The sequence below is a fragment of the Ursus americanus genome, chromosome 5 (assembly GCF_024610735.1).
Source record: "Ursus americanus isolate L20-20 chromosome 5, mUrsAme1.1.p, whole genome shotgun sequence".
In the NCBI taxonomy this organism is placed as follows: Eukaryota; Metazoa; Chordata; class Mammalia; order Carnivora; family Ursidae; genus Ursus; species Ursus americanus.
The window spans coordinates 18,285,140-18,296,216 of record NC_142131.1 but is presented as its reverse complement, the minus strand read 5'-3'; the positions used below and the strand labels follow the sequence as shown (position 1 = coordinate 18,296,216).

At 38.9% G+C, this 11,077-nt stretch overlaps 1 non-coding gene across 1 annotated transcript; it reads right to left on the bottom strand.

The window, feature by feature from the left end:
• Window positions 1–849: 849 nt before the first annotated feature.
• LOC123791586 (U6 spliceosomal RNA) lies at window positions 850–956 on the bottom strand. The gene has a single exon (XR_006779448.1). It is a non-coding gene; the product is annotated as a U6 spliceosomal RNA (small nuclear RNA).
• Window positions 957–11,077: the final 10,121 nt, after the last annotated feature.

Sequence of the window (11,077 nt, the reverse complement as noted above, 5' to 3'; positions counted from 1 at the left end):
AGAATTTAGGAATTGAACGATGGGTACATGCATGTTCTGTTCTTCTCAGTACCTTTTGCATACTTAATGCATATTATGATAACATATTTTAATAAAACTTTTTAAAGAGTAAAGGTTGGGAGGAAAGGCGGTATGGCAGAAGAGAATGAGTGACAGCATACTGTCGAACATTCTCTTCCTCCGTATCTGTAAGAAGTGTTCTCCACGGAGGCTCTGATCCCTACCAACTTACTTTACCATTTTTATACTTACAGTACTGAGCAGATGGTCTCAAGGAGTCGCCTCTTCCACTACAAGCCATCACAACGTGACCTTTTCTGTCAAGTTATAGACCTCTTAGCTTGTTACCTATCCTGTACCAAATGCATCTTGGTGTCTTTCTTTTTCAGGCATTACTCAAAGTAGGCAGGCTCTGACACCCCCACCGATGCTGTCTTATGGTTTATTACCTTGTGTAGGCTTTGGGTTCAGACCAGCTGGGCTCTTACCATCTAGTAGGTTTCTGTCTTCTTTTTCAGCGTCCTCATCAGTATACTGGGAATAATGATAGTGTCTAAGTCAAAGGGCTTTTGTGAGACTTACTGTTAACCGTTGTCATTATCATTATTTGCAAATGGCAAGGTCGTATTGTCATAAACTAAAAGCGGTCATCATAGTCCTCTTGACACTGATAAATAATGCATAATGAACATTTTTAGTTGTAAGCTTAGATATAAATGTAGCCACGCTGCAGAGAGACTAATAAGAGAATCATCAAACAAATATAAATATGGTAACACTAAAGATTGGTGGAAAGCTAAGAGGGTATCTGAACTGTGGAGCTATTCATTTTATTTATATATATTTTATTTATACAGAGAACATTTCATGAATTTATGTGTCATCCTTGTGCAGGGGCCATGCTAATCTTCTCTGTATTGTTCCAATTTTAGTGTCTGTGCTGCTAAAGCAAACACCTGTTCATTACTTTGGAAATTCTGCTGGTACTTTTTTTTCCCCCCAGTTAACACTCTTGATCCTGTTATGGTGCAAAAAATTTGATGTACAGCTAAGGACTTTTAATTTGCTAAAAGATACATGTTACCAAACAAGAAAGGAAAATGAAGACGGCCTTGCCTCCTTAGAAACCGAAATTGTTTGTGGGGCACCTGGGTGGCTCAGTCGGTTGAGCGTCTGACTCTTGATTTTGGCTCGGGACACGCTCTCAGAGTTGTGAGAGTGAGCCCAGGTCAGGCCACGCCCTGGGCCTGGAGCCTGCTTAAGATTCTCTCTCTGTCTCCCTCTGCCCCTAAAAGAAAAAGAACAAAGAGAGACCAGAATTGTTTGGCTAAAGTCTCACACAGTGGTAGAGTAGCCTAAATACTAATTCATATAGTCACTGGTTGCCTCACTTGGCAGGTTGTGTAGGTCACAATACTCATCAAAAATAATATTAAATCCAACATTTAACGATCAACTGAACTGAAGAAAAACATGTTTGTGGGGCGCGTGGGTGGCTCAGTTGGTTAAGCGTCCGACTCTTGATCCCACCCCAGGTCTTGATCTCAAGAGTCATGAGTTCAGGCCCTGCGTTGGGCTCGCACTGGGCGTGGAGCCAGCTTAAAAACAAAAATAAAACATGTTTCTGATATTAAAAGATGCCATAAATTCAGTTTGTCTTAATTTTGATTAATATATTCATTTCTGCTTTTGGAATATCAGTACAAAATCCCTGAATTAGCTTTAAGATCATAATGCTGTTATCCCTTGGACAATCTTAAACTTTGAAAAGTTGGTTTATATAAATGTTTCCTCAACCCAGAGGCATCACTTATTCTTGTTCTTTCTAGCCTGTAAAATTCTAGGACTTTCTGAGTTTGAACTATGCTGTCATTACAGATGTAAATAGAAAATGCATTAAGATTTTTCCAAGCCTGTTTTCTTTGTTTGCTGGGGACTCTTTGCCTTATTCTCAAGTCTTGAGGCTCAGTGAAAACTTGACTCCACCCCTCGCTAAAGTGGTGACTCAGGAGAATGGAAAGGGTAGCACATCGTCTTGAGGAGAGATGGATTGTCTTATTGGAGCTGTTGAGAGGAAGATTCCCTTTAGCGGCTGAGGTGTTTCCACACTGCTGGTTCGTGCTGGAGCTGCTTAGAGCCTCCTGGCTCGGAGGACTCGCCTAAGAATGAGGGTAACTCAGAAGCAAGGGCGGCGGATCAGAGGAGGGGGCTGTTTCTTAATAACTGTTTGAATCTCTCTATCTGTAATGGGTCAAATGATGAACTTCGCAATTTTGCAAATAAACAAAGATGAAGGAAAACAAACGGTTATGCAGGAAGAGAAAAAATTATAGAAGATCACATGGCTCAGCTGTGAATAGCTTTACATTGTCATAACAATGTAAATATTGAATATCGATTTCACCAAAACTGCAATATAATTATACGAGGTGGATGCGAGGATGAGAAGAGTGATAGCTATGAAGGGGTCATGGTGAAGCGCTACTAAGTCTACATCTGCCCTGTTAGGAAGTCAGTAGATAATGCCTAATTCTGCAAAATCAAGACGGAGCATATAAACATATTATTCAGAAATATGGCCCGAAATGACCCTTCCCTCCTGGCACCCCCCTCCCCCCCCAAAACACGGAAGTATTTAGAAGTCTTTGTTCTGGGCACTTGGCAGTCCCTTCTAATGTAGAAACTCATATCTTTCAATGCAAAATGTTCTTGATTTACTTGTGTGACTATTTTCTTCTTTCCATTTCCTTTTACCTCCCTTTCTACACTTACTCAGATATGGGGCCTCCTGGACTGTTCCTCTAGTCCTCTGATTTCTAAGTCTTTTCTGTCTTGCTATCCTCTCATTGTCTTTTTGCTCTACTTTCAGAGAGATTTCCTCAACTATTTTTTTAAAAATGTGGTTATTTTAGAGAGAGAGCATGCACGCACAGAAGGGGGGGCGGGGCAGAGGCAGAGGGAGTGGAAGAGAATCTTAAGCAGACTCCATGCTGAACGTGGAGCCTGACGCTGCTCCAGCCAAAACCAAGAGTCAGGTGCGTAACCGACTGAGCTACCCAGGCACCCCTCAACTTAACTATTTATCTTTCAGCTCTTTATTATTTTTTTCAAAAAGTTTCTACTCTCATATTTTGAATTTTTAGGAGCTCTTTTTTTGTTCTCTTTGGATAGATGGGAGCTAATCATGCTGTGGCTACGTATTCTGTCCCGTCTCTTTGGGATATCAGAGAGAGTGTTTCCATTTTTCTCTCCACCCCTGTGTTCATCTCTTCAGGGTTGCTTCTGTCTGCTTGTTTCCATCTTTGTCTTTAACAGAGAGGCTCTCCTCAGATACCCAGTGACCTTTGGTTTTCTAAGAGTGGGGGGATTAGACAGCTATGGGAAGCTCTGGCTACCCCTAGGTGTGGGTGTAGTATGTTGATTGAAGGCTTTGCCCTTGGTTGGTGATTTGGGTGGTCTGTTTATTGAAGGAACCCTGATACCAGGATTTTTAGGTGTTCTTGGATCAGACTTCCCAGGGGTGACTTCAGCATTCCTAGGCCTATGACATAGAGGCTAGAAGCAGGCATTACAGGAACCAAATGCAGGAAGACAACACAGCTGCTCTTAGGATTCCATACGTTAAAGTTCACTGAATTCCACTGTTTTGAGCATGGCGCCCGTAGCTTTGCTTTTGCCTAGTGTCCCCAGTTTCGAAGATCCTCTAGAATAAACCTGCCATTATCCATCCACCTGCACAGTAGATCCATCATACAGAGTAGGGAAGAGCTCTGGGGTGGGGAGGTGTCTAATTGCACCCTATAAACACTTTTCCCCTCATTCTCCTGCTGATAGCCTCACAGTTCAAAAGTACCATTTGCCAACAATTTGGAGGCTTCAGGAAATCTGAAATGTAAATTAGTTTCTTGACTTTTCCCACAGCTGCTTTCTAAAGTTCTAAAAGGTAGTTAATACTCCTGTGTCTGCTTTTCACTTTCTAAAATTTTCTTGTATTGACTTCTGTTCTGCCCTCTTTGTTCTTACGAATTCCTTTTAAATCACTTTTCTCTCATTTCGGTGAGATTATAGAAAGGAAGCAAACATGAGTACAATTATTTTGACCTTTATTTTTTTTGAAGATTTTATTTATTTGTCAAGGAGAGAGAGCACGCACACCCACGGTGCATGAGAGGGGGGAGGGGCAGAGGAAGAAGCAGGCTCCCTGCTGAGCAAGGAGCCCAATGCGGGACTGCTTCATTTAAATGCTTGGCTCATTGATGCTTTGGAAATCTGTTTAGAAATGGCCTGGTGGGGCGCCTGGGTGGCACAGCGGTTAAGCGTCTGCCTTCGGCTCAGGGCGTGATCCCGGCGTTATGGGATCTAGCCCCACATCAGGCTCCTCGGCTATGAGCCTGCTTCTTCCTCTCCCACTCCCCCTGCTTGTGTTCCCTCTCTCGCTGGCTGTCTCTATCTCTGTCGAATAAATAAATAAAATCTTAAAAAAAAAAAAAAAAGAAATGGCCTGGAAATTTTCGGCGTGCACTTGCATATTCATTATCTTGTGTGTTCCTTGCCAGCACCAGGAGGCAAAACTTCTTCTGAGGGTGAAGAAGTTCTCCTCTAGTTGGTCAAGGCTTCTTCCACACTGAGGTGTTTGGAACGGGCATATGGAATCTTAACTCACTGAGTACAATACAGTAAGGATGCTGTTTACAGCAAATATTTTCAGTATCTACATGGTATTTCACAAAAAAATCATGTGAATCTGACAGATTTTGGGTCTCTTAAGAAGGATTTCAAGGAATATCTAAAGCTTTTATCTCCCATCGTGAAACAAAATTGTCACTAAGAACTAGATTGTAAATCCTTTGAAAGCAAAGAACATTTCATTTTCTCTCTCATATCTCTTCATCAACTCAGACCACTGATGGACATAAAATAGATGTTCAGTGCCCTTGCTGGTTGAGTAATTGACAGCAGTTTGCTAATGGACTTATCTGTTCCAATTTAAAATGGGTTTTATTAAAATTTACTACCTGGGTCATGTTAATTTATGTTACTTCGATGAGTGGGTTCTGTAATTTACATTTCTGCTGGTTGGTAAAATGAACATGATACATAGTGAACCACAAAAATCAGAAAAGTCACTAACAAACTTTATTTTGTTTATGATTTTATCAGTTTATCTGTCTATCCTGATATTTCAGAATTAAATGAATCCAGTTATGTTTGTTTTGAATCCTGGATTTTATTTGGAAGAAGCGATCATTCTCACTAACAATTTATTCTGCTCTCAACTTATATTAGTATAAAACGTGCCTTTGGAGTCTCTCCATCAGGAAACACAGCAAACATCTCACTAGAAAAAAAGCCCAGAAACAAAGATGTTTGGGGCTCACTGATCTGTAAATACAAAATTAATCATGTTCTGCTCCTCATTCTACTCTCATGTGATTTTTACCTTGTGCAGCATACTTGAATATTTATTCCTTTGTCTATAAAACAGAAATACTACCTTCTAAACAATTACAGAGAATAACCAACAAAATAAATTTTAATACTAAAATATGTGTGTGTATAGATGTAACGGGTCATGATTGATTACAAAAAGAAAGGATCACGCATCAAATTGTATATGGCATGTTATTGGGCACTATAAAGAATTAAAATTACAGCCTTAGAAATAGTTCTCCTTTAATTCTCCTCAAAATTAGGTAAAAAGCTTTCTGTATAAAATTTTAAACTGTGCAGTCTTACGTATTTAATATTTAATAAAATAACAAGTACATCGTATTAAGTAAACAGTTGAGAGTCTTGCTAGCCATCTTAGCTTGGTAAACAAGGCTCCCAGAATTACTGAACAATCTAGTTCTTAATCTTTCCAAATACACAACAGCTGTTTTGTTGAAAAGTGACAAGTTACCATTATGGCCTAATTACTGGTGCTTGCTCCAGACGTATGCAAAATATTTACAGTGTAATAAAAGAATCCACACAGCCCAAATGCTTTGGTAGAGTTAAATTCTGTAGCCCTCTCTTTTTTATTTTTATTTTTTATTTTAGGGGAAGTGTAATTATCGGATGGTCAGCGTCAGAGATGTAAAAATTACAGGTCCCAAACCTGCGTTGTTTAAAAGTGTTTACAGATATTCTTTCTATGTGGATTTGGAAACCAACCCCCTACCTGCAACACACACACATATTTGAACAGATTTTGCTATTGAAAAATACACAGAAAGGAAATCCACACAGTTTATATCAGCATGAGATGTTTCAAAATTTTTAGGATAGCTGATAAACATCATCAGGTTTTCTTAGAAATTGGTTCTCATAAGTTCTTTATGCTTTGTTGAGCTATCATTTGATGGACCCTATAGTATCACTAACACCTTGTAGGATATCTTAGAGTCATCTGTTGGTGTTTCAGGATGTATAGCTTGGGTATTAAAGGTATTGGTATTTGATGTCTTTAATAAACATAGGCAGAAAAGATTGGCAGTCCTGAGTAGGCGTCAGCAATCGATCAGAGAGTTTATCTAGGCCAGACTTAGAATTAGCAGACTGATCCTGGTCCCCAGTGCATTAGATTTAGCCCAAAGGGGCCATATATTTATCTGGACTTAAAATTTGTAACCTATGAAATAGTAGGATTAATAGTCGTTCATCTCATATTTTGCTGTGATTCTTGTTTTATTATTTTCCAAACCTTGTTTTACTTTATTATTTTCCAAACCTTGGGAGAAGTATTTTTATATGCCCCAAATTCTAAAGTATTCATAAATTGCCATTATAATCCGTATATTACATTTTTTCCATAACATTAAATTTATTTCAGGCAGACACATTGAGCTATTTAGATTGAGGATATTTTGGGTGATTAAAACAGTTTGGCTTTGCCAGTGACCATGAGTTTCAACTTAGTTTCTTGCCAGTTTTTAACCACACACATTTTCCCCCCTCCCTTTTTCTTCTTTTTCCTGTACTTAAAGGAAGTATGGATTTGGAATTAGATTGACCTAATTAGGTTTGACTCCTTTTTCACCAAGACTCTTTCCATTCATTGGGAATATTGCCAGCTCTACCTGTAGAACATGTCCAGAATTCTACCACTTTTCTCCAGCTTCACTGCGACCATTCTAGTCCTCTTCTATCTGGGCAATTATAATAACATAGTAACTGGTCTGCCTACATTCATGCTTGCTTCTTATAGTCTGTTTACCACATGAAACTGATCCTTCTAAAATACAAGATAACTTGTGTTCCTTTAATGCTCAGAATCCTCTAGTGGCTTCCCATTTCATTCATTCCAAAGTTCATTCGCCTGTAAGGCCCTGTGTGAGCTGAGCTCCCTACCTTTCTGACCTCTTTTCCCGTTTTCCCTCTCTCTCACTCCATTGCAGATCACTTGGCCTCTTTGAAATTCCTTAAACACACCCTTTTGCATGTGCTGTTCTTTTTGCCTTCTGAATGTTGTTCTCCCAGATATTTTCATGGCATTCTTCTTTACTTCCTTCAGTCTTTGGCTCAAATGTCTTCTTTTCTAGGAAATCTTTTCTTACCGTCTTCTGTAAATAGCAACATAACACCTACTTGCCTTTTTTTTTTTTTAACTTTTCTCTAGTACTTATGCTTAATGAATATGTTATACAGTTAACCCTTGAACAACATGGGTTTGAACTATGTGAGCCAACTTATACATGGATTTTTTTTTTTTTTTTTGGTGAGTGTACTGTAGTTCAATTAATATATTTTCTCCTCCTTATGATTTTCTTAATCTTTTCTGTAGTTTATTAAAAGAATACAGTATATAATCCATATCAAATATGTATTAGTTGACTGTTTATGTTACTGGTGAGGTTTCTGGTCAACCATAGGCTGTTAGTAGTAGTAGTTAAGCTTTGGGGGGGTCAAAGTTATACTCAGATTTTCAGCTGCAGGGTATTGGGGCCTTTAACCCCTACATTGTTCAAGGGTCAGCTGTATCACTAGTGGGAGTTCAAAATGATACCACCATTCTGGACAGTGGCTTGTAGTTTCTTAAAAGCTAAACACATACTTCATCATACAACCTAGGCATTTCCTTTTAGGTATTTTCCAAGGAGAAATGAATACTGCACAAAAACTTATTCACAAATATCCATGGCAGCTTTACTCCTAACAGCCCCTAGATAGATACTCTCCAAATGTCCATCACCAGGCAAATGGATCAACAAATGGTGTTGTAGCCATGAAATGGAACACTGCTCAGGGGGAAAGAAAAAACTAGCTCAGGTACCTACAACAATGTCGATGAACCTCAAGAGGTTTACACTCAGTAAAAAAGCCAGACCCCAAAAGAATACATACTGTTCACAGAATATTCTTGAAAAAGTAAAACTAATCTATCGTGATAGAAAGCGGATCAACTGCCTGAGGCTGGGAGTAGAGGGAGAACTGACTAAAAAGGGCATTAGGGAGGCTTTGGTTGGGGAAGGGCGCTCTGTATCTTGCAGTGTTAGAATACTCACTGAGTATATACATTTGTTCAGATTGTACACTTAGAATGGGTGTATTTTATGATATGTAAAGCTATAATTCAATATAGGTTTTTTCAAAGATTTTATTTATTTATTTTAGAGAGCATGAGCAGAGGAAGAGGGAGAGGGAGAGAGTATCAAGTAGACCCTGTGCCAAGCCTGATGTGGGGATTGATCCCATGGCCATGAAATCATGACCTGAACTGAAACCAAGAGTTGGACACTGAATGGACTGAGCCACCCAGGTGCCCCTAGGGTTTATTTTTTAAAGATGGCTTCATAAGAAAAAGATTGTAACCCATGGCTGAAAATAGTTTTTTAAATTAAAAATCTTAGAGAAGGGTGAAATCTTAGGGCACACCATTGAAAAGTCTGATGTTTTTCTTTAGACCCAACTCCACTATATGTTACAGCTCAAAATGTCTGGTACAAGCATCCTGGTTAGCATGGTAAGAAAGGTTAAGAAGTCACCATGAAATCAAAACTCTGTGATTTCTGTTAAGCTTATCAGCTAGTACAGAAGCTCTGGCCTTCATGAACATAAAGTAGTATCCTAGAGATGCCATCATCACAAAAAAATAAAACGCAAAGGGCTGGGGAGGTGGTGAAAGCGGGGTGGTGCTAATACCAATCTGGCTCCTTTGCTGGGGACTCTTGTTATCTTGTTCTGTATTTATCTATTGCTGTATTTAGAAAAGATTAAATCAAAACTATGAAATTAAAACATGATGAGTGATTAAAAGCAGCAAGAGAAAAACATCCTGTTATATACAAGGGAACCTTCTCCCTCCCCATAAGGCTGTCAGCAAATTTCCCAGCAGAAACTTTTTAGGCCCAAAGGGAGTGGTATGATATATTCAGGTGCTGAAAGGAAAACATTCCAACCAAGAGTACTTTACCCAGCAAGGTTATCATTCAGAACTGAAGGAGAGATAGTTAACCAGACAAGTAAAAGCTAAAGGAGTTCATCACCACTAACCCAGCCTAACAAGAAATGTTAAAGGGAGGTCTAAGCTGAAAGGAAAGGGCACTAATTTGCAAAAAGAAGACATGCGAAAGTAAAAATCTTACTGGTAAACGTAAATATATAGAAAAGATAGTAGATTAATCATTTATAAAACTAGTATGAAGGTTAAAAGAAAATAGTAAAAATAATTGTAACTACAATAATTAAGGAATATTCGAAATAAAAAGATGTAAAATGTGACATCAAACATAAAACTGGGTGGGCAGTAAAAATGCAGAATTTTAAAATGTGTTCAGACTTGACTTGTTGTCATCTTAAAATAGATAGTTATACAAATAGCCTCTATGTGAGCCTCCCGATACTAAGAGAAAACCTATAGTAGACACCTAAAAGGAATCTGAGCATAATACTGCGTAAAGTCATCAAGGCACAAGGGAAGAAAGAAACAATGAAGAATTACAAAACAGCCACAAGATTGAATCAGTAATCAGAAACCTCCCAACAAACGAATGTCCAGAAGGAGACAGCTTCACTCATGAATTCCACCAAACATTCAAAGATTTTAATACCAGTTCTTCTCAGACTCTTCCAAAAACTTGAAGAGGAGGGAACACTTCTGAACTCATTTTACAAGGCCAGCATTACCCTCATGCCAAAACCAGTCAAAGACACTACAAAAAAAAAAACAAAAAACAAAAAAAAACCAAAACGAGAAACAAAAAAACAGTACAGACCAGTGTTCCTGATGAACATGGATGAAAAATCCTCAACAAAATACAAGCAAATTGAATTCAACAATACATTAAAAGGTTCATTCACTACGATCGAGTGTGATTTATTCCAGGGATGCTAGGATGGTTCACAATCTGCAAATCAGTAACTGTGATAGACCACATTAAAAATGTGAAGGAATAAAAATGATCTCAAGAGGTGCAGAAAAAGTAGTTGACAAAATTCAACATACTTTTAGATTTAAAGAAAAAACTTCACAAAGTGGGTGTAGATGAAACATACCTCAACACAGTAACACAGTAAAGGCCATGTATGAGGAGACCGCAGCTAACACTGGGCTAAGTAGTGAAAGGCTAAAAGCTTTTCTTTTTTTTTCTTTCTTTTTTTTTTTTTTTTGGTAAGATTTTATTCATTTATTTTAGAGAGAGAGCACAAGTTGGGGGAGGGAGAAGGACAAGCAGACTCTGTGCTCATTGTTGGGCCCAATGTGGAGCTCAATCCCAGGACCCCAAGATCATGACCTGAACCGAAATCAAGAGTCAGAAGCTTAACTGACTGAGCCACCAAGGCACATCTGAAAGCTTTTCTTTTAAGATCAGGAACAAGACAGGGGCGCCTGGGTGGCACAGTGGTTAAGCGTCTGCCTTCGGCTCAGGGCGTGATCCCGGCGTTCTGGGATCGAGCCCCACATCAGGCTCTTCTGCTAGGAGCCTGCTTCTTCCTCTCCCACTCCCCCTGCTTGTGTTCCCTCTCTCGCTGGCTGTCTCTATCTCTGTCGAATAAATAAATAAAATCTTAAAAAAAAAAAAATCAGGAACAAGACAAGGATGTGTACTATCACCACTTTCATTCAACATAGTACTGGACGTCCTAATCAGAACAA